General features: G+C 54.2%; 1 protein-coding gene across 1 annotated transcript in view; it reads right to left on the minus strand.

The window, feature by feature from the left end:
* The window catches only part of LOC133341509 (paired mesoderm homeobox protein 2-like), a 38,851-nt gene that overhangs the window by 12,062 nt on the left and 4,656 nt on the right, over positions 1-22,133 (minus strand). The gene's annotated exons all lie outside the window — the stretch shown is intronic.

A 22,133-nucleotide genomic window follows, 5' to 3' on the forward strand; every position in this document is an offset into this window, starting at 1 on the left:
CGACAGACACACAAAGACACACACAACGACACACAACGACAGACACACAACGACATCATCAGGGACACAACTCCCACATGGGACCGGAACAAGAGACCCCCCCCCCGCCAAGAGCCCCGCCCCTCGCCCCCTGCGTGGGACTGAGCGCGTCCCACATGAGCACACATCTCTACCGCAGGCAGAACACCATCACATACACCATCACATACACCATCACACCATCACATACACCATCACACCATCACATACACCATCACATACACCATCACATACACCATCACACCATCACATACACCATCACATACACCATCACATACACCATCACATACACCATCACACCATCACATACACCATCACATACACCATCACACCATCACACCATCACATACACCATCACATACACCATCACATACACCATCACATACACCATCACCCCATCACATACACCATCACACCATCACATACACCATCACATACACCATCACATACACCATCACATACACCATCACACCATCACATACACCATCACATACACCATCACACCATCACATACACCATCACATCATCACATACACCATCACACCATCACATACACCATCACACCATCACATACACCATCACATACACCATCACACCATCACATACACCATCACACCATCACATACACCATCACATACACCATCACATACACCATCACATACACCATCACATACACCATCACACCATCACATACACCATCACACACACCATCACATACACCATCACACCATCACATACACCATCACATACACCATCACACCATCACATACACCATCACATCATCACACACACCATCACACCATCACATACACCATCACACCATCACACCAGCACACACACCATCACATACACCATCACATCATCACACACACCATCACACCATCACACCATCACATACACCATCACACCATCACATACACCATCACATACACCATCACATCATCACACACACCATCACACCATCACACCATCACATACACCATCACACCATCACACACACCATCACATACACCATCACATCATCACACACACCATCACACCATCACATACACCATCACACACACCATCACACCATCACATACACCATCACACACACCATCACACCATCACATACACCATCACACACACCATCACACCATCACACCATCACATACACTATCACACCATCACATACACCATCACACACACCATCACACCATCACACCATCACATACACCATCACACACACCATCACACCATCACACCATCACACACACCATCACACCATCACATACACCATCACACACACCATCAAACCATCACATACACCATCACACACACCATCACACCATCACACCATCACACACACCATCACATACACCATCACACCATCACACCATCACATACACCATCACACCAGCACACACACCATCACACCATCACACCATCACATACACCATCACACACACCATCACACCATCACACACACCATCACACCATCACACACACCATCACATACACCATCACACCATCACACACACCATTACATGCACCATCAAATACACCATCACATCATCACACACACCATCACACACACCATCACACCATCACACACCATCACACACACCATCACACACACCATCACACACACCATCACATCATCACATACACCATCACACACACCATCAAACCATCACATACACCATCACACCATCACACCATCACACACACCATCACATACACCATCACACCATCACACCATCACATACACCATCACACCATCACACCATCACACACACCATCACACCATCACATACACCATCACACACACCATCACACCATCACACCATCACACCATCACACACCATCACACCATCACACACACCATCACATACACCATCACACCATCACACACACCATCACATGCACCATCAAATACACCATCACATCATCACACACACCATCACACACACCATCACACCATCACACACCATCACACACACCATCACACACACCATCACACCATCACACACCATCACACACACCATCACACCATCACACACACCATCACATGCACCATCACATACACCATCACACCATCACATGCACCATCACATACACCATCACACCATCACATACACCATCACACACACCATCACACACACCATCACACCATCACACACCCCATCCCACACACCATCACACCATCACATACACCATCACATACACCATCACACCATCACACACACCATCACATACAGTGTATGTGATGGTGTGTGTGATGGTGTGATGGTGTATGTGATGGTGTATGTGATGGTGTGTGTGATAGTGTGATGGTGTATGTCATACACCATCACACTATCACACACACCATCACATACACCATCACATACACCATCACACCATCACATACACCATCACACCATCACATCATCACACACACCATCACACACACCATCACACCATCACACCATCACAACACCATCACACCATCACACCCAACATCACCATCACACCATCACCATCACACCATCACCATCACATCATCACCCACACCATCACACACACCATCACACACACCATCACACCATCACCATCACACACACCATCACACCATCACATACACCATCACACACACCATCACACCATCACATACACCATCACACACACCATCACACCATCACATACACCATCACACACACCATCACACCATCACACCATCACATACACTATCACACCATCACATACACCATCACACACACCATCACACACACCATCACACCATCACACCATCACATACACCATCACACACACCATCACACCATCACACACACCATCACACCATCACATACACCATCACACACACCATCAACCATCACATACACCATCACACACACCATCACACCATCACACCATCACACACACCATCACATACACCATCACACCATCACACCATCACATACACCATCACACCAGCACACACACCATCACACCATCACACCATCACATACACCATCACACACACCATCACACCATCACACACACCATCACACCATCACACACACCATCACACACACCATTACATGCACCATCAAATACACCATCACATCATCACACACACCATCACACACACCATCACACCATCACACACCATCACACACACCATCACACACACCATCACACACACCATCACACCATCACATACACCATCACACACACCATCAAACCATCACATACACCATCACACACACCATCACACCATCACACCATCACACACACCATCACATACACCATCACACCATCACATACACCATCACACCATCACACCATCACACACACCATCACACCATCACATACACCATCACACACACCATCACACCATCACACCATCACACACCATCACACCATCACACACACCATCACATACACCATCACACCATCACACACACCATCACATGCACCATCAAATACACCATCACATCATCACACACACCATCACACACACCATCACACCATCACACACCATCACACACACCATCACACACACCATCACACCATCACACACCATCACACACACCATCACACCATCACACACACCATCACATGCACCATCACATACACCATCACACCATCACATGCACCATCACATACACCATCACATACACCATCACACACACCATCACACACACCATCACACCATCACATCATCACACACACCATCACACCATCACACACACCATCACACCATCACACCATCACAACACCATCACACCATCACACCCAACATCACCATCACACCATCACCATCACACCATCACCATCACATCATCACCCACACCATCACACACACCATCACACCATCACCATCACACACACCATCACACCATCACACACACCATCACCATCACACCATCACACATCACACCATCACACACATCACACCATCACATGCACCATCACATACACCATCACACCATCACATACACCATCACATACACCATCACACACACCATCACACCATCACACACCCCATCACACCATCACATACACCATCACATGTACCATCACACCATCACACACACCATCACATACACCATCACACTATCACACACACCATCACACCATCACATACACCATCACATACACCATCACACCATCACATACACCATCACACCATCACATCATCACACACACCATCACACCATCATCACACCATCACAACACCATCACACCATCACACCCAACATCACCATCACACCATCACCATCACACCATCACCATCACATCATCACCCACACCATCACACACACCATCACACACACCATCACACCATCACCATCACACACACCATCACACCATCACACACACCATCACCATCACACCATCACACCATTACACACCATCACACACATCACACCATCACCCACACGCGTGGTCTATCCCACAGCCCGCTGCTGCTGCTGCTGCTGCGAGGCGGGCCCCGTCTGGGCAGCGGGAGGCCTCTGGGACGAGCCCAGGGGCGGAGCGGCAGCCAACGGCGGGAGCGCGGAGACGGAGCCGTGAACTGGGCTCGTGCCAGAGACCTCGGCAGAGACGGCGACAGCTTGGGGCGCCCTACCACCCAGCAGTGGCTATCCACTGCTGGGATAGCCATGCAGCAGTCTGGGACTGCTGCACACGCAGCAGTCCCAGACTGCTGCGTGTCCCAGACTGCTGCGTGTGCCGAAGCAATGCCGCTCAACAAAATAAAATATCTCGCGGGGGGCTACGTGCGGTGCGAAAGAAGTTCAACAAACATACCATGCGATTTGTTTTTATACATCTGGAGATAGATGCTGGATAGCCGCGAACTTCTCCCCTTACGTACTGAATCATTCTAGTTTGTCATTAGAACAAGTATTATTACTTCACAATTATTTACTTAACTACCCAGGCCAGCCAGTCGTAGGACCTTCAGGAGGCCACTGCTACATTTGGGTTCTTATTTTACGATGTTCAGCAAATGCATGATGAGTGGTGTTTATTATTAATGATGACGACGACGAGTCGTGTGTGTTATTCTACACGTGGGGAGGGAACAGGAACACTCGGAGATAACCCCGCGCCTTGCGCGAGGGGGAAACACTCCATCCCCGTACAGATGGAATAACAAACAGATGGCGATTATCCCACTTGCTGTACCGCCTTCTACCTGGTGAGACAGGGTATGGCACCTCGACCCCGACGGGAAGGGAGTTTCACTCCCCATCTGTGCGTGATCCACCAACTCTGGCGACTGCCTCCACAGCGCCGCAGCGCAGCCACTACGACCGCCCGGCAGGACGAGTGTGTCTGTGTGCACGTGTGTGTGCGTGTGTCTGTGTGCGTGTGTCTGTGTGCGTGTGTCTGTGTGCTTGTGTCTGTGTGCACGTGTCTGTGTGCGTGTGTCTGTGTGCGTGTGTCTGTGTGCGTGTGTCTGTGTGCGTGTGTGTGTACGTGTGTCTGTGTGCACGTGTCTGTGTGCACGTGTCCTGTGTGCGTGTGTCTGTGTGCACGTGTCTGTGTGCGTGTGTGTGTACGTGTGTCTGTGTGCACGTGTGTGTGCGTGTGTCTGTGTGCGTGTGTCTGTGTGCGTGTGTCTGTGTGCGTGTGTGTGTACGTGTCTGTGTGCGTGTGTCTGTGTGCGTGTGTGCGTGTGTCTGTGTGCGTGTATCTGTGTGCGTGTGTGTGTACGTGTGTCTGTGTGCACGTGTCTGTGTGCGTGTGTCTGTGTGCACGTGTCTGTGTGCGTGTGTGCGTGTGTCTGAGTGCGTGTGTCTGTGTGCGTGTATCTGTGTGCGTGTGTGTTTACGTGTGTCTGTGTGCACGTGTCTGTGTGCGTGTGTCTGTGTGCGTGTGTCTGTGTACGTGTGTCTGTGTGCACGTGTATGTGTGCGTGTGTGCGTGTGTCTGTGTGCATGTGTGTGTCTGTGTGTCTGTGTGCATGTGTATGTGTGCGTGTATCTGTGTGCGTGTGTCTGTGTGCTTGTGTGCGTGTGCTTGTGTGCGTGTGTCTGAGTGCGTGTGTCTGTGTGCGTGTATCTGTGTGCGTGTGTGTGTACGTGTCTGTGTGCACGTGTCTGTGTGCGTGTGTCTGTGTGCGTGTGTCTGTGTGCGTGTGTCTGTGTACGTGTGTCTGTGTGCACGTGTATGTGTGCGTGTGTGCGTGTGTCTGTGTGCATGTGTGTGTCTGTGTGTCTGTGTGCATGTGTATGTGTGCGTGTGTCTGTGTGCGTGTGTCTGTGTACGTGTGTCTGTGTACGTGTGTCTGTGTGCACGTGTATGTGTGCGTGTGTGCGTGTGTCTGTGTGCATGTGTGTGTCTGTGTGTCTGTGTGCATGTGTATGTGTGCGTGTATCTGTGTGCGTGTGTCTGTGTGCGTGTGTCTGTGTGCGTGTGTCTGTGTGCGTGTGTGTGTACGTGTGTCTGTGTGCACGTGTCTGTGTGCACGTGTCTGTGTGCGTGTGTCTGTGTGCACGTGTCTGTGTGCGTGTGTGTGTACGTGTGTCTGTGTGCACGTGTGTGTGCGTGTGTCTGTGTGCGTGTGTCTGTGTGCGTGTGTCTGTGTGCGTGTGTGTGTACGTGTCTGTGTGCGTGTGTCTGTGTGCGTGTGTGCGTGTGTCTGTGTGCGTGTATCTGTGTGCGTGTGTGTGTACGTGTGTCTGTGTGCACGTGTCTGTGTGCGTGTGTCTGTGTGCACGTGTCTGTGTGCGTGTGTGCGTGTGTCTGAGTGCGTGTGTCTGTGTGCGTGTATCTGTGTGCGTGTGTGTTTACGTGTGTCTGTGTGCACGTGTCTGTGTGCGTGTGTCTGTGTGCGTGTGTCTGTGTACGTGTGTCTGTGTGCACGTGTATGTGTGCGTGTGTGCGTGTGTCTGTGTGCATGTGTGTGTCTGTGTGTCTGTGTGCATGTGTATGTGTGCGTGTATCTGTGTGCGTGTGTCTGTGTGCTTGTGTGCGTGTGCTTGTGTGCGTGTGTCTGAGTGCGCGTGTCTGTGTGCGTGTATCTGTGTGCGTGTGTGTGTACGTGTCTGTGTGCACGTGTCTGTGTGCGTGTGTCTGTGCGTGTGTCTGTGCGCACGTTTCTGTGTGCACGTGTATGTGTGTGTGTGTGCATGTGTATGTGTGCGTGTATCTGTGTGCGTGTGTCTGTGTGCTTGTGTGCGTGTGTCTGTGTGCGTGTGTCTGTGTACGCGTGTGTGTACGTGTCTGTGTGCACGTGTCTGTGTGCGTGTGTGTACGTTGTGTACGTGTGTGCGCGTCTGTGTGCGCGTGTCTGTGTGCGCGTGTCTGTGTGCGTGTTTATGTTGTGTACGTGTGTGCGTGTGTCTGTGTGCGCGCGTGTCTGTGTGCGCGTGTCTGTGTGCGCGTGTCTGTGTGCGTGTTTATGTTGTGTACGTGTGTGCGTGTGTCTGTGTGCGCGCGTGTCTGTGTGCGCGTGTTTGTGTGCACGTGTCTGTGTGCACGTGTCTGTGTGCGTGTATTTGTGTGCGTGCGTGTACGTTGTGTACGTGTGTGCATTATGGACGTGTGTGCGCGTGTCTGTGTGCGTTGTGTATGTGTGTACGTTGTGTATGTTGTGTACGTATGTGCACGTGTCTGTGTGCGTGTGTGTACGTTGGGTACGTGTGTACGTTGGGTACGTGTGTGCGCGTGTCTGTGTGCGTGTACGTTGTGTACGTTGTGTACGTGTGTGCACGTGTCTGTGTGCATATCTGTGTACGCGTGTGCGCGTGTCTGTGTACGTGTCTGTGTACGTGTGTGCGTGTCTGTGTGCGTGTCTGTGTACGTGTGCGCGTGTCTGTGTGCGTAGGGAGCGGTAGTGCAGCGGTTCGCGGGCTGCGCCACGAACCCGACGACCCGAGTTTGATTCCAGTTCATGGTCAACAACAGTGGCGACTATGTGAACCGGTCCTGGGCCTCCCCTCGGTTGACTCCGCCTCAAATGAGCATCTGGTGCGATAAGTAAAACATTGCCACTGGGGAGACAAACGGTTATAGCCACCCACCCTTTCGTGTGCCGTGCCGGCCTCCATAGGTGCTCGCTTACAGCACTTGCCCCAACAGTCTGTAATATACTAAGACAAAGACCCCCCATATAGCTTTAACACACACACACACACTCGCACACACACACACGTACGCACACTCGCACACACGCACACGCACACACACACGGGAGCTCAGCCGAATTCCCACGGCAGTGTCGGCCATTAATCTGCCTTTGACATTGACCCCCAAGTGTCGGGCAGCCCCCCCCCCCCCCCCCAGAGCAGGGAGACCGGAATAGTGAGTCGCACGGATCGTGATGCCCTCGGTCTTCTCCGTCTTCTTCCTGGAGCTGATGATGATGATGATTACGCAGAACAACAGCTGTGATTTCACATGGAGGTGGTTAATGAGCCAGATGATTGCGGAGTCAGGAGTAGCGGCGGAGTGGGGGGGGGGCATCGCTCTGATGATGCCTCCTCCACCTCCTGCTCCTCTGTGTTTGTGGAGCGGGGCACTGAGTCTGCGTTCGAGGCTCCATGGATCACACTGCCGCAGAGTTTTTACATTCCCATTTGTGCATCGGCATCATCATCATCGGCATCAGCATCAGGTATCCGCAGCTACCGCTGCTGCCGTGGTCTGGCTCTATGAGCCTCGCGCATTAACACTGAACCCTGATCATCCTGAAGATGCCTTTGTCTCGCTCTGGGAGCACAAGGCATTGATACTGAACCCTACGAATTCTAGACAATTCTCGATACCACCATCAACAGCCATGGTCAATGCACTGCTGGATTAAGGCCTCCCCGAGCTCCCACTTCTCACGATCATGCGATGCCAACAATCCGCCCAGCACCTGCGTTCGAACTGATTCCATCGCTCCATCTCCTTGGTGGACGGATTCTCAGTTGCGTTCCATTCATTGACTGCCACTCCGTTATTAGTCTCGACAGTCGGCTATCGCCCTCCCTTCTGGCCAAGCCCCACTCACTTCTCTTAGCAGTCTGGACGATGCCATCAAGCCACGCGTCTCCTCTAATCCACGTGCTCCTCTTCATGCCTCTCACTACAAAGACGCGATCTCTCCGTGCGTCCGTCGTCATCGTGGTCTATCCACTGCTGGCTGAAGGTCAGTGCGATGCCATCAACCCGCGTGCGTCCTCTACCCCACGTCGCCCCCCGCTGTGCCCCTCTCTCGCTCGCGCACGAGCGCGGCCCCGACTCGCCACGCGATCCACGAGCCCAGGCCCAGACGTCTCGGGCGTCGGTTCCACGTGCGGCCAGCAACGGGCGAGCAAGGCGGGAACCATGGGCAAAGATTGTGGTGGCCAGCTCGCCCGCCAGCATGTGCCCGCGTAGGCGATGGTGCAGCTCGCGCTGGTGCGGCTCGCGCGGGCTGCCTCAGCGGGCACCGCCGCCTCCCCCTCCCGCCCCGGCACCGATCGGAGTCTCGCGCCTCACGGCAGAGCCAAGCGACTCGCCAGCACCATAACAACCACAACAACCACAACAACCACAACAACCATATCGTTACTACGATTAAAGACAACTAAAAATAGGTTCGTTTACCGATTCAAGCCCGCTGAGCTATGAGCTATTTTTCGGAGGCGACCTGGCCACACATAATAGCGCATCAAAGTGGCATAGATCATCATCCTAATCATCATCACACTTCTAGTAGCAGCCAACTAATATAAACGCATGTTTCCAAATGTGGAGGGCAAACCCAAAGTACCCAGAGAAAACTCCACGCGACGAGCCGGAGCGATGTCGAGAAGCCCAAACAACATTTTGGCAATTTTGTCCGACGTTTCGGCTCTCACACCACGGGCGAAGACGCCCACACTCTATCTGGGCTTCTCCTCGCCCCTCCTGCTCCTCCACGGCCGCGTCGTGACGACAAACAACATCGAGCTGCCGCGTGTGGCCACGTGACGGCTTCATGTGATGAACTCTGTCGCTGGGTGGTGGAGGGTTATAGTGAAAAAAATGACATTGTACCGACACCACGATCTACAATGAAAGAGAAACGAAGTTATGAATGGTGAATATCGGTCTTGAACGCCTACGTGTAACGTTACGACGAGAGGACTGCGGTGCATGCGGCTCTTCAGGAACTGCTGGTGGTTTTTTTGTGTGCAAAATGATCGAAAGGGTCCGTGAGCGCGCTCCGTGCGCGAGCTCACGGAGCGCGCTTTCTGTGCGGAACTTCGCACGGTGCTCGCTAACAGCACTTGCCACGACAGTCTGGTGAAGCTACGCGGGTGACCTTTGGTGTGAAACTTGGGCCGCACGTGGCCCGGCTCGCGTCTCTCCGCGTTGACCACCATCGCGGTGCCCGGCGAGCCGCGGAGGTAATAATAGGCGACGTTTCGGGCAATGGCCCCTCCCCATAGCACGTGACTCGTAGAATAGATCTGGGAGAGCCGCCCTGCGCCACGTGGCGCGGCTGCCTGGACGAGCACAGTCGGCTGCGTGCGGCACGGCACACGCACGGCACGTGCCGTCGTGAGCCGCACGGCACCTGCTGCACGTGCCGTCGTGAGCCGCACGGCACCTGCTGCACGTGCCGTCGTGAGCCGCACGGCACCTGCTGCGCGTGCCGTCGTGAGCCGCACGGCACCTGCTGCGCGTGCCGTCGTGAGCCGCACGGCACCTGCTGCGCGTGCCGTCGTGAGCCGCACGGCACCTGATGCGCGTGCCGTCGTGAGCCGCACGGCACCTGCTGCGCGTGCCGTCGTGAGCCGCACGGCACCTGCTGCGCATGCCGTCGTGAGCCGCACGGCACCTGCTGCGCGTGCCGTCGTGAGCCGCACGGCACCTGCTGCGCGTGCGAGCAGCGAGAAGGAACCCCGCCCCGCGCTTTGCACGAGGGGACAAGACGATGACGAGGCAGTCATTGTTATGCCTCTATTGCTCTCGTGTAATAATGTCACCGTGTTCATCATCCTCACAATCGAGCAACTGCGCAAGTCGTCGTGCTGCTGCTGCTGCTCTGCATCTCCGAGGTGTGCCGGGCTGTGCCGCCACGCCTTGTCCGGCACGATGTCCGACGTTTCGCTCCATGTGCTGGGAGCTTCTTAAAGAAACTGAATTAAATTATCATCATGATCATCACCTTACGAGGGAAGTATGGAAAGTTGCTTGACCGACGTTCTGCCGTTCACGTGAGAATCAAACTCACGACGAGGACGTTCACGGGGGGCAATCGAAGTCGCCAAGGGCGAGGAGGGGATTCGAAGTGATTGGTGCGTCGTCGTCTTTTGTGGTGATGACATTCGCTCGTTTACCCAGGACAGCCTCGCTGAGTCTCAAGGCTCTTTCTCAGGAGGGTCCTGCCAGGTTATCGTGGGTGGGGGGAGGGGGGCGATGTTGCTGCTGCCGTGTGATCTTAATGGAGTAATTTTCAGGTTATTTTTCAGCATTGGGATGTTGGTCAATACCGGTTGCTTTGGGGGTGTGTGGAGGTTTTAGAAGCTTTGGGAGGCGCCGGGGGAACACGCAGAGTGCGCCTCTGTGAAGTGAGAAAGCGGCGCGGGACCGGTTGATACAGATATCGCGATGCCACTGATGTTAGCCGTGACCGGGGATCGAACTCAGGTGGCAGGGTTAATAGCGCTGTCCGTTGACGGCTGTTCGTGAATAAGAGTATTATGTTGTGTGTCCTCTACACTGCTGATGGGACTCGAGAAAGGCGAAACTGCTCCACATATCGCTGCTTAAATGCTGCAGAAAAGCAGATTAACCCACCAATCAACCCTTCAGACTGTTTCAACCCCATACACACTGTACACCCACCACTGGTGAAGTCACAACAGCACACTCGCTCACACGCTCACCCACTCACGCACCCATGCATCCACCTACTCGCACACTCGCTCACACGCTCACCCACCTACTCGCCCACTCGCCCACTCACGCATCCACCTACTCGCACATGCGCTCACATGCTCACCCACCTACTCGCCCACCCACTCACCCACCCACTCGCTGGCCACACTGCAGGTCACTTCACTTCACTCGCTGCTCCTTCCCTCGCGCTGCTCCTCTCTGGAACTCCCTCTCCCACCATCGCCACCGGCTCTCTCCCCCAAGCTCGTAGAACAATAACCGTGCTGCTCCATTCACGCAACACGTTACACTCTCATCATCGATTACGACTCTGACTGTTCCGTTTTTCGCTGACCGCTCGATGTTTTGGGTCTTCTGAGCCTGTGCTCAGGAACCCCGATGGAGATCAAGCCAGGCCCTCAACCCACACCCGATGATCTCGTAAACCCCCACCAGGTACACCGGTATCAAGATTCAAACCCCGATGCTGGGCCGTGAACGACAGCTCTGTTCCTCGGCTCCAAATCATCCCAGAGTCACTTTCCCTGGAGTCGTACTCCCGAACGGATAAAGACACAGATCCCCCGTATAGCCATAATAGGCCGTTTGGGCAAGTGCTGTAAGCTAGCACCTAGGAAGGCCGGCACTGTGGTACACGAGGGGGTGGGTGGCCAGCACCACGCCCGGGCCAATGTTGCAACCCCTACTACTACACCCCTACAGCTACACCCCTACTACTACACCACTACAGCTACACCCCTACTACTACACCACCACTACTACAACCCCTACTACTACACCCGTACTACTCCAACCCCTACTACTACAACCCCTACAACTACACCCGTACTACTTCAACCCCTACTACTACAACCCCTACTACTACACCCGTACTACTTCAACCCCTACTACTACAACCCCTACTACTACACCCGTACTACTCCAACCCCTACTACTACAACCCCTACAACTACACCCGTACTACTTCAACCCCTACTACTACAACCCCTACAACTACACCCGTACTACTCCAACCCCTACTACTACAACCCCTACAACTACACCCGTACTACTTCAACCCCTACTACTACAACCCCTACAACTACACCCGTACTACTCCAACCCCTACTACTATAACCCCTACAACTACAACCCCTACTACTACACCCGTACTACTTCAACCCCTACTACTACAACCCCTACTACTACACCCCCTACAACTACACCCCTACTACTCCTACTACAACCCCTACTACTACTACAACAACAACAACCCCTACTACTACAACCCCTACTACTACTACAACAACAACAACCCCTACTACTACAACCCCTACTACTACACCCCTACTACTCCTACTACACCCCTACTACTCCTACTACAACCCTACTACTACAACCCCTACTACTACTACAACTCCTACTATTAAAACAACCCCTACCACTACTACAACTCCTACTATTAAAACAACCCCTACCACTACTACTCCTACACACCGCACACCGGGAACTCGACGTGGCCACGCGGCTGCTGCCCCGGCGCGGCCACGCGGCCACGCGGCCCCGCGCACCGACTCCTCCGCGCGGCAGCTGCGGCCACAAGCCACCCCCCATCAGTGTATGTGTGTGTGTACGTGTGTGTGTGTGTGTACGTGTGTGTGTGTGTACGTGTGTGTGTGTGTGTACGTGTGTGTATGTGTGTACGTGTGTGTGTGTGTGTACGTGTGTGTATGTGTGTACGTGTGTGTGTGTGTGTACGTGTGTGTACGTGTGTGTATGTGTGTACGTGTGTGTGTGTGTGTGTACGTGTGTGTATGTGTGTGTATGTGTGTGTATGTGTGTACGTGAGTGTGTGTGTGTACGTGAGTGTGTGTGTGTACGTGTGTGTATGTGTGTACGTGTGTGTATGTGTGTACGTGAGTGTGTGTGTGTACGTGTGTGTGTGTACGTGTGTGTGTGTGTACGTGTGTGTATGTGTGTGTATGTGTGTGTATGTGTACGTGTGTGTGTGTATTTGGCAAGGTGTGAGGTCTAGTGTATAAATGCGAACTGTTATATTCTATGAATTGTAAATGTTTGCATACGTGTCATTACGTTTTAGCTGTGTGTGTGTGTTTGTATGGTGGGGAGTGGTGGTGTGGTGGTTGGTGCCACAGTGTTGAAGTGACGAATGCACGGACTCACGCCCGAGTCCCAGCATCGCCTCGAGTAGCAACTTCACTGAACTCCGAGCGGCACCACGTGGCGAGGAAGGAGCCGATTCCACTCACGCAATCCACCTCCTCCACCCCCTCGCCTCCACCTCCTCCTTCTTTACCTGCTCCACATTCAACCTCCTTCTACACCTCCTCCTCTCCTCCTCATCCCTGCGACTCCTCCACCTCATCCTCCCTCTTCTCCACCCCTCCTCCTCCACCCCCTTCCGCTCCACCTCCTCACACTCACACACGTGTGAGTGTGAGCGAGTGACAATTATCTGAATCGGTTCTGGGCCTCCTCTAGGTCGATTCAGCTGCAAATTAGTACTTGGCGTGGATGTGTAAAAATCGCATACACCTGCCCCTACAGTCTGTTAAGGCTATACGGGGAATTTGTGTATTTAGTATGTACATATTACGTGTATCGGAATCAATAAATGTGTGTGTATATATACACATTGTGTATATATACACACACAATGTGTGTGGAGCGTTAGCGTAGCACTGACGATTACCTGAACCGGGCCTGGGCCTCCCCTAGGTCGACTAGGTTTCGCTCCGGATGGCCGCTGCAAAGTATGATCTTGTGTTTTGATTGAGTGTGCTGATCTTTAAAGGTATTTAGAAAATGTTTGATACTCCGACTGATGCTCCTGCTGTTGTGGGGTGACTCATGCAGCCAGCTATGGCTGCAGGGTTTGGTAGTACGTGTTGTTTATGTCGTTTATTGTGAAATTTCGGTCACAGTTGCTATGGTCACTATTACATTGATTTTATGGATTTATTTTGGTGATTTCGAAAAGTTTTTTGGTTTGGCCATGTTTGTTGTAATACGGAGTTAGACTGATGGCTTTAATCTAAGTTGTCTTGTGGTTGTTGTTGTTTGACTTGCATCCCACTGGGATTTTTTAACACAGCGTTGGTGTACGGTGCTTTTTCTGGAATATGTTTTGGTGTTTTTCCTGGATTTTTCTGCTTGCGCATAGTCACGTAGTCACTTTAAGATGTTTTCTTGTTCATGTTTTTGTTTTTTGTTTGTTGCGGTTGCACCCGATTCAAGAGCCGAATGGCTCACAGGGCTATACCTAATACATGAAACCGAAACTGAAACGGACCCAGCGACCCATATTCGATTGATGCGAACGACTGATAACAGTGACAGCGAATAGTTGAACCGGTCCTGAACCCTCCCCTAGGTCGACTCCGCCATGAATAATTCCCTCTTACGGTGTGAAACATTAGCACTGGGGAGACAACCCGGACGTGGTCCCAGCCACCCACCCACCCCCTCGTGTGCCGTGCTCGCTAACAGCACTTGCCCCAACAGTCTCTGATAGGCGTATCGGATAATCTTTGTCTTTGTTGTGTTATTGTAAAGGACATGCATGAGTGTACAGGGCTAGTTCTACATGTGTACATTCGCAGATCGCAGCGGGCATTGCCCGCTTTCTCTCGGCTTCAGCGTCACACTCCATGGGAGGCGAATGACTCGGCCACCGATGCTGCTGCTGCTGCCGCCCTGAGCCCGGCGCCTCAGCTCGGGCCCCGCGCCCTCGGCTCTGGGGCTCCGCGGCGGAGCCCCAGAGCCGAGGGCGCGGGGCGGTGCCGAGACTCGGCTCCTTGCGGCGCGAGAAACGACGCCCCCCCTCCCTCGCCCCCCCTCTCTTTCTCTCTCTCTCGCCCCCTCAAAAAAGTTGTATAAAAGTCAAAAGTCTCTCTCTCGCCCTCGCTCTCTCTCTGGTCCTTTCTCTCTCGCCCTCGCTCTCTCGCCCTTCGAGGACACCGCGGGAGTTTCACTCATCCGTTCACGGGGAGCGCGTTCGTGAAACGCGGACTCTGCGATGGTGACGGCGTTCATTTGCACTGAGCCCAAACGCACAGTGCTCAACGTGAACACAGCAACGATCCCCGTGTCGCCTTTAACAGACTGTTGGGACGAGAGCTGTTCGCGAGAAGCACCTATGAAGGCCGGAACGGCACACGGGATGGTGGTGTGACCAAAATCACACCCGTGCAGATGTCTCCCCCATTGCTAACGTTTTACACATCGCACCAGGTACTCGTTTAAGGCTGAGTCCACCTTGGGGGTGGCCAGGACCAGCTCAAATATTCGCCGGGTTCACAGCGCAGTGCGCTAACCGTTGCGTCACCGCTGCCCCAACGCGAACAGACCGCGCAGAGCGCTCTCGAGCCCTTCGAGAACGCCACCAGAATTGCCACCAGTCACGCGGTGACTGCGTGTCATGATGGGAGCTGTCTTGGTCTAATGGGCAGCAGCACACTGGACTTTGACAATCCAGAGGTGACCGGTTCGACTCCATCTCCTGGCGCGGCAGTCTAAGCCACGAGCGAGGGAGGGAGGGAGAGTTTCTGGACCACCCCGCGTCTGTTCCCCGGCAGGGTCACAGTCACCATGATGGGGCACCACAGGTCGTCTATGATGGGCAGGTGGCGCGCGGTGGGGTAAAGTGTGGGTACGCCATCTCTCCCAACACGTCTGCTCAACGCCAAGGAGTTGACCAATTAGCGGTTCGCTCTGGAGGAGGAACTTCCGCTAGCAGTGTCGTGAGCGAGCAATTGCGGGGCTACGCATCTACCTGCTATGAATGTAGTGGGGGGAGCGGTGGCGTGTGTGCGTGTGTGCAGGTGAGCGTGCAGGCGAGTCGGTGTGCAGGTGAGTGAGTGTACTTGTGAGTGAGTGCATGTGAGTGGGTATGCAGGTGAGCGTGCAGGCGAATGAGTGTACCTGTGAGTGGGTGTGCATGTGCCATGCGTACAGAGACACGGACCCTCTCGATGTGGGTCATAGTTCGACCCAAACCCGAACCCTGTAATACGCAACACAGGACGATCACCGGCGTCGTTATTCTCGTGCTCATGTGCGTCACCTGCTATGCTCTAGGAGGCGCCGTATCCCGAAACGTCGCCTATTATAGATATCCCCCACTAAGGCGAAACAGCTTGTTATAGGACGAACGCGGCGAGTGGTTGTTGTTGTCTGTGCTTGTGCACCACCACCACCGCCACCACCACCGCCAATGCAGCAGCAGCAGCTGCGCCAGGCAGATTGTCGCGCGCCGCCTCATCGCGGCGCCAGCTTCGCGCGGCACACAGACAGCCCCCCCCCCCACCCCGGCGCGTTGTGCACACACCAGCAACTCCTCCAGAACTGCACGCGTCGCGGACCTCTCGTCCTGACGCCACACGACCGACAGTCCGAGTCACGCGGCAGGCGAGGGCCATCAGCGCCGCTGCACGGGCACGCGCACGCACGCGCACGTCCCTTCGTTGTTCTAACCACCTTGAGAAGGCCCCCATCCAGCAGTGGACGGATCAAGGCTGATCATGACGATGGTGAGTATTTGAATTACACTCCGCTCGGTGTCATTCGGATGTGTCCAAGCTGCGTGTCCAAGCTGCGTGTGTATTCTCGTTCATGAGGTCGCCGTGAGTCGTCGTCGACACGACCGGCCCTGCTCTATCCACTGCTGGAGGAAGACTTCCTCGCGATGCCACGAATCTCCCCGCTGCTGCGCGAGCCGACTTCGCCCCGCGCCGTTGTCGGCATTCTGGAGCGAGCGACAGAAATGAGAAGATTGTTCTGGAAGGGCGAGAGAGCTCAGGTGGAGTCGACGTCGTCAATTCACGACTGGATGAAGGCCTCCCTATGCCGCGTCGGTCACGGGCGCCGCTTGACCATACTTCACCACGATGGTCCCCGCGGGCTGTCACAATTCACCCAGCGCATGCACACGAGCTCATGTCACCATCGCTCCATCTCCTCACCGGCGGGCGACCTCTCGGACTCGTCCCACTGCTCGAGCTGCGCTCCGCGAGTCGCCTCGACCACCGCAAGTTGCCCTGCAAGTCCCCGCGGGCTCTGCCAGGCGCTGCGGGCCGTAGCGAGCCCCGAGTGTCAAACCATCGCCGGCTTCGTCGTCGTCACCGCCGCGGTGTCGGCACGAGCATTCAATGGCACAAACTGCGCCATCGCAGCAATCGCCCACCTCCCCTGGACCCTTTTGTCTGGAAGACGAATCGAACCAAGACCACCGGCACTCAGGGAACTCGCCCGGTCGCAAGCAACGCGTTGCACGTTGTACTGTGCACATCGTGTGACACGTCGCACTGCACGGTTTGTTTTCTGAAGAAGACCGCTCGATCGAAACGTCTAATCATATACCGTACGTGTATTTCCGCAGCTACGTCTATTTCGTGTGAATGTACCCCAACAGCGGAGGCTGCGTCGCTTTCTCTCGGCTTTAGCGTCACACTCCAGAGGGGGGCGAATTACTCGGTCCACCGATGCCGAGGCTGCTGCTGCCCTCGAACCGGGAACTCCACTCGGACTCGGCGAGGTGCATCGGGCTTGTTGGTGGGGGGGTTGGGGGGGGGATTGAGGGGGTTGGGGGGGCGGGATTGGGGGGTTGAGGTGGGGATTGGGGGGGGGGTGTAATTGGCAAATGTTTGTACGCGGACAAAGGCCCGGCTCTGTGCGTCTCCAAGATTATTCAGACGACCGCCACGCGGTCGAGATTGTGAACATGAACTCCCGCTGCGTGCCATTCTATAAACTGTGTATATGTGTGTGTGTATTACACACACACATATACACAGTTTATGTGTGTGTGTACTACAACCCGTGTGTGTGTGTGTGTACTACAACTCGTGTGTGTGTTTCCCATTGTGTACACTGTGTATACAAGTACTGTCAGTGTCTCTGTGCACGTGTGTGCGTGTGTGCATGTGTTTATATTCCACGCTGCGTTGTGTCATGGTGAGTGTCTATGTCTCGTGTATGCATTGTTAACACTGGGGAGACAAAGGCGGCCGGGGTGGTGCTGGTCATAACACCCGAACAGCCTGTTCAAGCTACACGTGGCATCCTTGTGTTTGCACTGCATGTGTAGCTATACATGTGTGTGTATGTGTGTATGTTTTGCCCGCATGTTCATCACTAGATATGTGTTGTGATGTCGTGTATATCGCTGTACACGTCTCGTTCTGTAGATACTCATGTCAGATACGCGTGCATGTAGCGCTCACGGACAACATCGGTGACGAGTATCTGAACCGGTCCTGGGCCTCCCCTAGGTCAACTGAGCCTTATAAATGAGTACCTGGTGCAGTCTGTAAACATCAGGACTGGAGAGACAAAGGCGGTCGAGCGTGGTGCTTGCCACGTGACCCCCTCGTCTGCCGGGTTTGCCTTCACAGGTGAGGATTTTCAGGTCGGGGGGGCAACCCCTCCAGCAATGAAAAATGATAGAGTTGTTAGTAAGTAAGGAGTTGTTAGTGAGTAAGGACTTCTTAGCGAGTAAGGAGTTGTAAGTGAGTAAGTAAGGAGTTGTTAGTAAGTAAGGACTTGTTAGTGAGTAAGGAGTTGTGAGGATTTGTCCTTTGCTTTTTGTTCGACGCGTGTGCGGCGATGGCGCAGCCGTCGATCGAGGGTCGAATTCGACCCGCGTCGTGTGATCGGCATCGCGCTCGCTGAAGGTGAATGCCTTCAGGGAAGTCGTGGACTCTGTTTACGCAACTGTGCACAATTTTGAGTCACTTATAACCGCTTTGCCGTTACTTATTGCCAATTATGGACTCAGACTATTGTCCTATCATCTCATAAAGTCCCTCGCACGTAATAATATGCTACACAGTGGCAGTAAAGGTCGCAAATGCCGATTTATTACTAATAAACCGCAATTATCCGATCAAAATTAGGGATTTCGATCGGATCATTGGAGGGGCACGCCCTCCCCCCCACTGGCTCCGCCAGTGTTTACAGGCGCTCGCTAACAGCACTCGCCCCAACAATTTGTTTAGACTACACGAGGGATCTTTGTTATTGTGTACATACATGTGTATGCGTTGTTCTGTACAGCATCATCATAGTGCACACGTGACAGCGTGTGTGAGTGTAGGGAGGAGCTGTGGGACAGTGGTTAGCGCGCTGCGCTACGAACACATGGATGACAAGAGTTCAATTCCAGACCACGGCTCACATTTAACAATGAGTGATATCTGAGCCGGCCCTGGACTTCCCTTAGATCGACTCAGCCTAAAATGTGTACCTTGCGCTGTGTTCAACATCATCAACGGGGAGACAAAGGCGACCGAGCGTGGTGTTTACCACATCACCAATCGTGTGTGCAGTGGCGGCCTCCTTCATAGGTGCTCGCTCGCAGCCTCCACGGGGGATCTTGATCTTGATCCCCCGAGTCGGCTTGATCGCTTGGGCACGTGGTTAGGGTCAAAGTTCAGTGTGTGGTCAGGCCACCGGTCAGGTTGCGAGCTGCCACGTGTGTGGTCAGGTGTGTGGGTAGTTGTCACGTGCTCGGCCAAACAGGAGGTCGGGTTCGGTGGGGGTGTGTGGTCGCGCGCATGTGTGATAGTGTCCACGTGGTCAGGTGTTGCGGTTCACGGTGATGAGCGGCGGTGTGACCACGTGGGGTGAGGTGTGTGTGCTGTTGTCGTGGTCACGTGCGTGGTTTGCTGTGTGGTCACGTGTATTTTAGGGTTCACAAGAGGCGTGGGAATGGTAAATATTTTTCTAAATCGTAAACACATCTCAGCAGTGACGACTTAAAAAAAAGCGCAACTTAACACTGTGCGTCCTTACAATCGCGTCTGCCTGTTTGTTTATGGGTCTGCCTGTGTGTCTGCCTGTCTGTCTGTATGCCAGTCTCTCTGAACACCGGCCTGCCTGTAGAGCTCTCTGTATGTCAAGCGACCTGGCTGTCTTCCTGTCTGCCCGTCTCTACACGTCTGTGTCTGTGCGCCTGCCTGCACACCTCTATTTCGAGCTCGCCGATGTGGTTTTCGGGTTCATGTAGCCGCGACGCGTCGTTCCCGCACGGCGTCCGACGTTTCGCTCCACGTGCTGGGGGCTTCTACAGTTATATGAATTCCATCCAACTCAGGAACTCAATGTAGTGACCCTGAAGAAGCTCCCCAGCACATGGAGCGAAACGTCGGACGCCGTGCCGAACCCCGCGTGCCAGTACAGTCCGAGAGCCACTCGCGGGAGAGCCACTCGCGGGAGAGCCACAGCGGCAGCAGCGGCAGCAGCAGCAGCCGCGAGAAGCATCCCGGCCGCACTCCGCCCGCGTGGGCAGCGGCTGGGGACCGGAGTAGGCAGATTACGAGACGCGCCCTGCTCAAAGCGCGCGTCTCACAGACCGATGCGCGCGTGCGCGTGTCTGTCGTCCTAATCGTGTCACTTCGTGCGCGGTGTCGGTGACAGAGCGATCAGCGCGCTGCGCTACGAACCCGACGTCCCGAGTCTCGATTTCCGCTCACGGCCACCAACACCGGTGACGATTATCTGAACCGGCCCTGGGCCTCCCCTAGGTCGACTCAGCCTCAAATGAGTACCTGGGACAGCGTGTAAACATCGCCACTGGGGAGACAAAGGCGGTCCGGCGTGGTCCTGGCCCTCCACCCCTTCGTGTGCCGTGCCGGTCATGATCTGTGCTACTTGCTAACAGCACTTTCCCCAACAGTCGATTCAAGGCTACACGGGGGGATCTCTGTCGTTGTCTAACTTTACTGACACCGATCACGAGTGTGGGAGTGCGTCTTACTCCCCGGGGCGTCTAATTACAATGGGGAGAACGAGGCGTGGGCCGTGAAGGGGCGCGCACTCCAGAGACGACGTCGACCTCGGTTCGAGGAAGCCGCCGGCTGGGTCGCCCCCGAGGCCGCGCGCGGTCCAGGCGATCGCGACGCGATGTCAAACGAAAGCATGACAGTGTTGTTCTTAAAACTCCACAACCACACGCTGGATTTGGGAGCTGGGCATGTAATTACGGGACGGCAAGTTGGGGTTCGTGTACCCGTCTGTGTGGACCAGCGAGTGTCGCGCCCCTCGTGGCCTGCGCGGTGCCGGGGTTTCTCCGGGGTCTCCGGGGTCTCCAGCCCCTCGTCGTGGGCTGTATAGAGGACACGTGTCGTTTGCTGTGTGCAGAGACGTTGTCTGCAGAGACGTTGTCTGCAGAGACGTTGTCTGCAGAGACGCTGTCTGCAGAGACGTTGTCTGCAGAGACGCTGTCTGCTCGTCTCTCGCGTCCTTGAATTCTCCAC

This window comes from Lethenteron reissneri, chromosome 11 (genome assembly GCF_015708825.2).
Source record: "Lethenteron reissneri isolate LAM-NWPU_2019-01 chromosome 11, ASM1570882v1, whole genome shotgun sequence".
Taxonomy (NCBI): Eukaryota; Metazoa; Chordata; class Hyperoartia; order Petromyzontiformes; family Petromyzontidae; genus Lethenteron; species Lethenteron reissneri.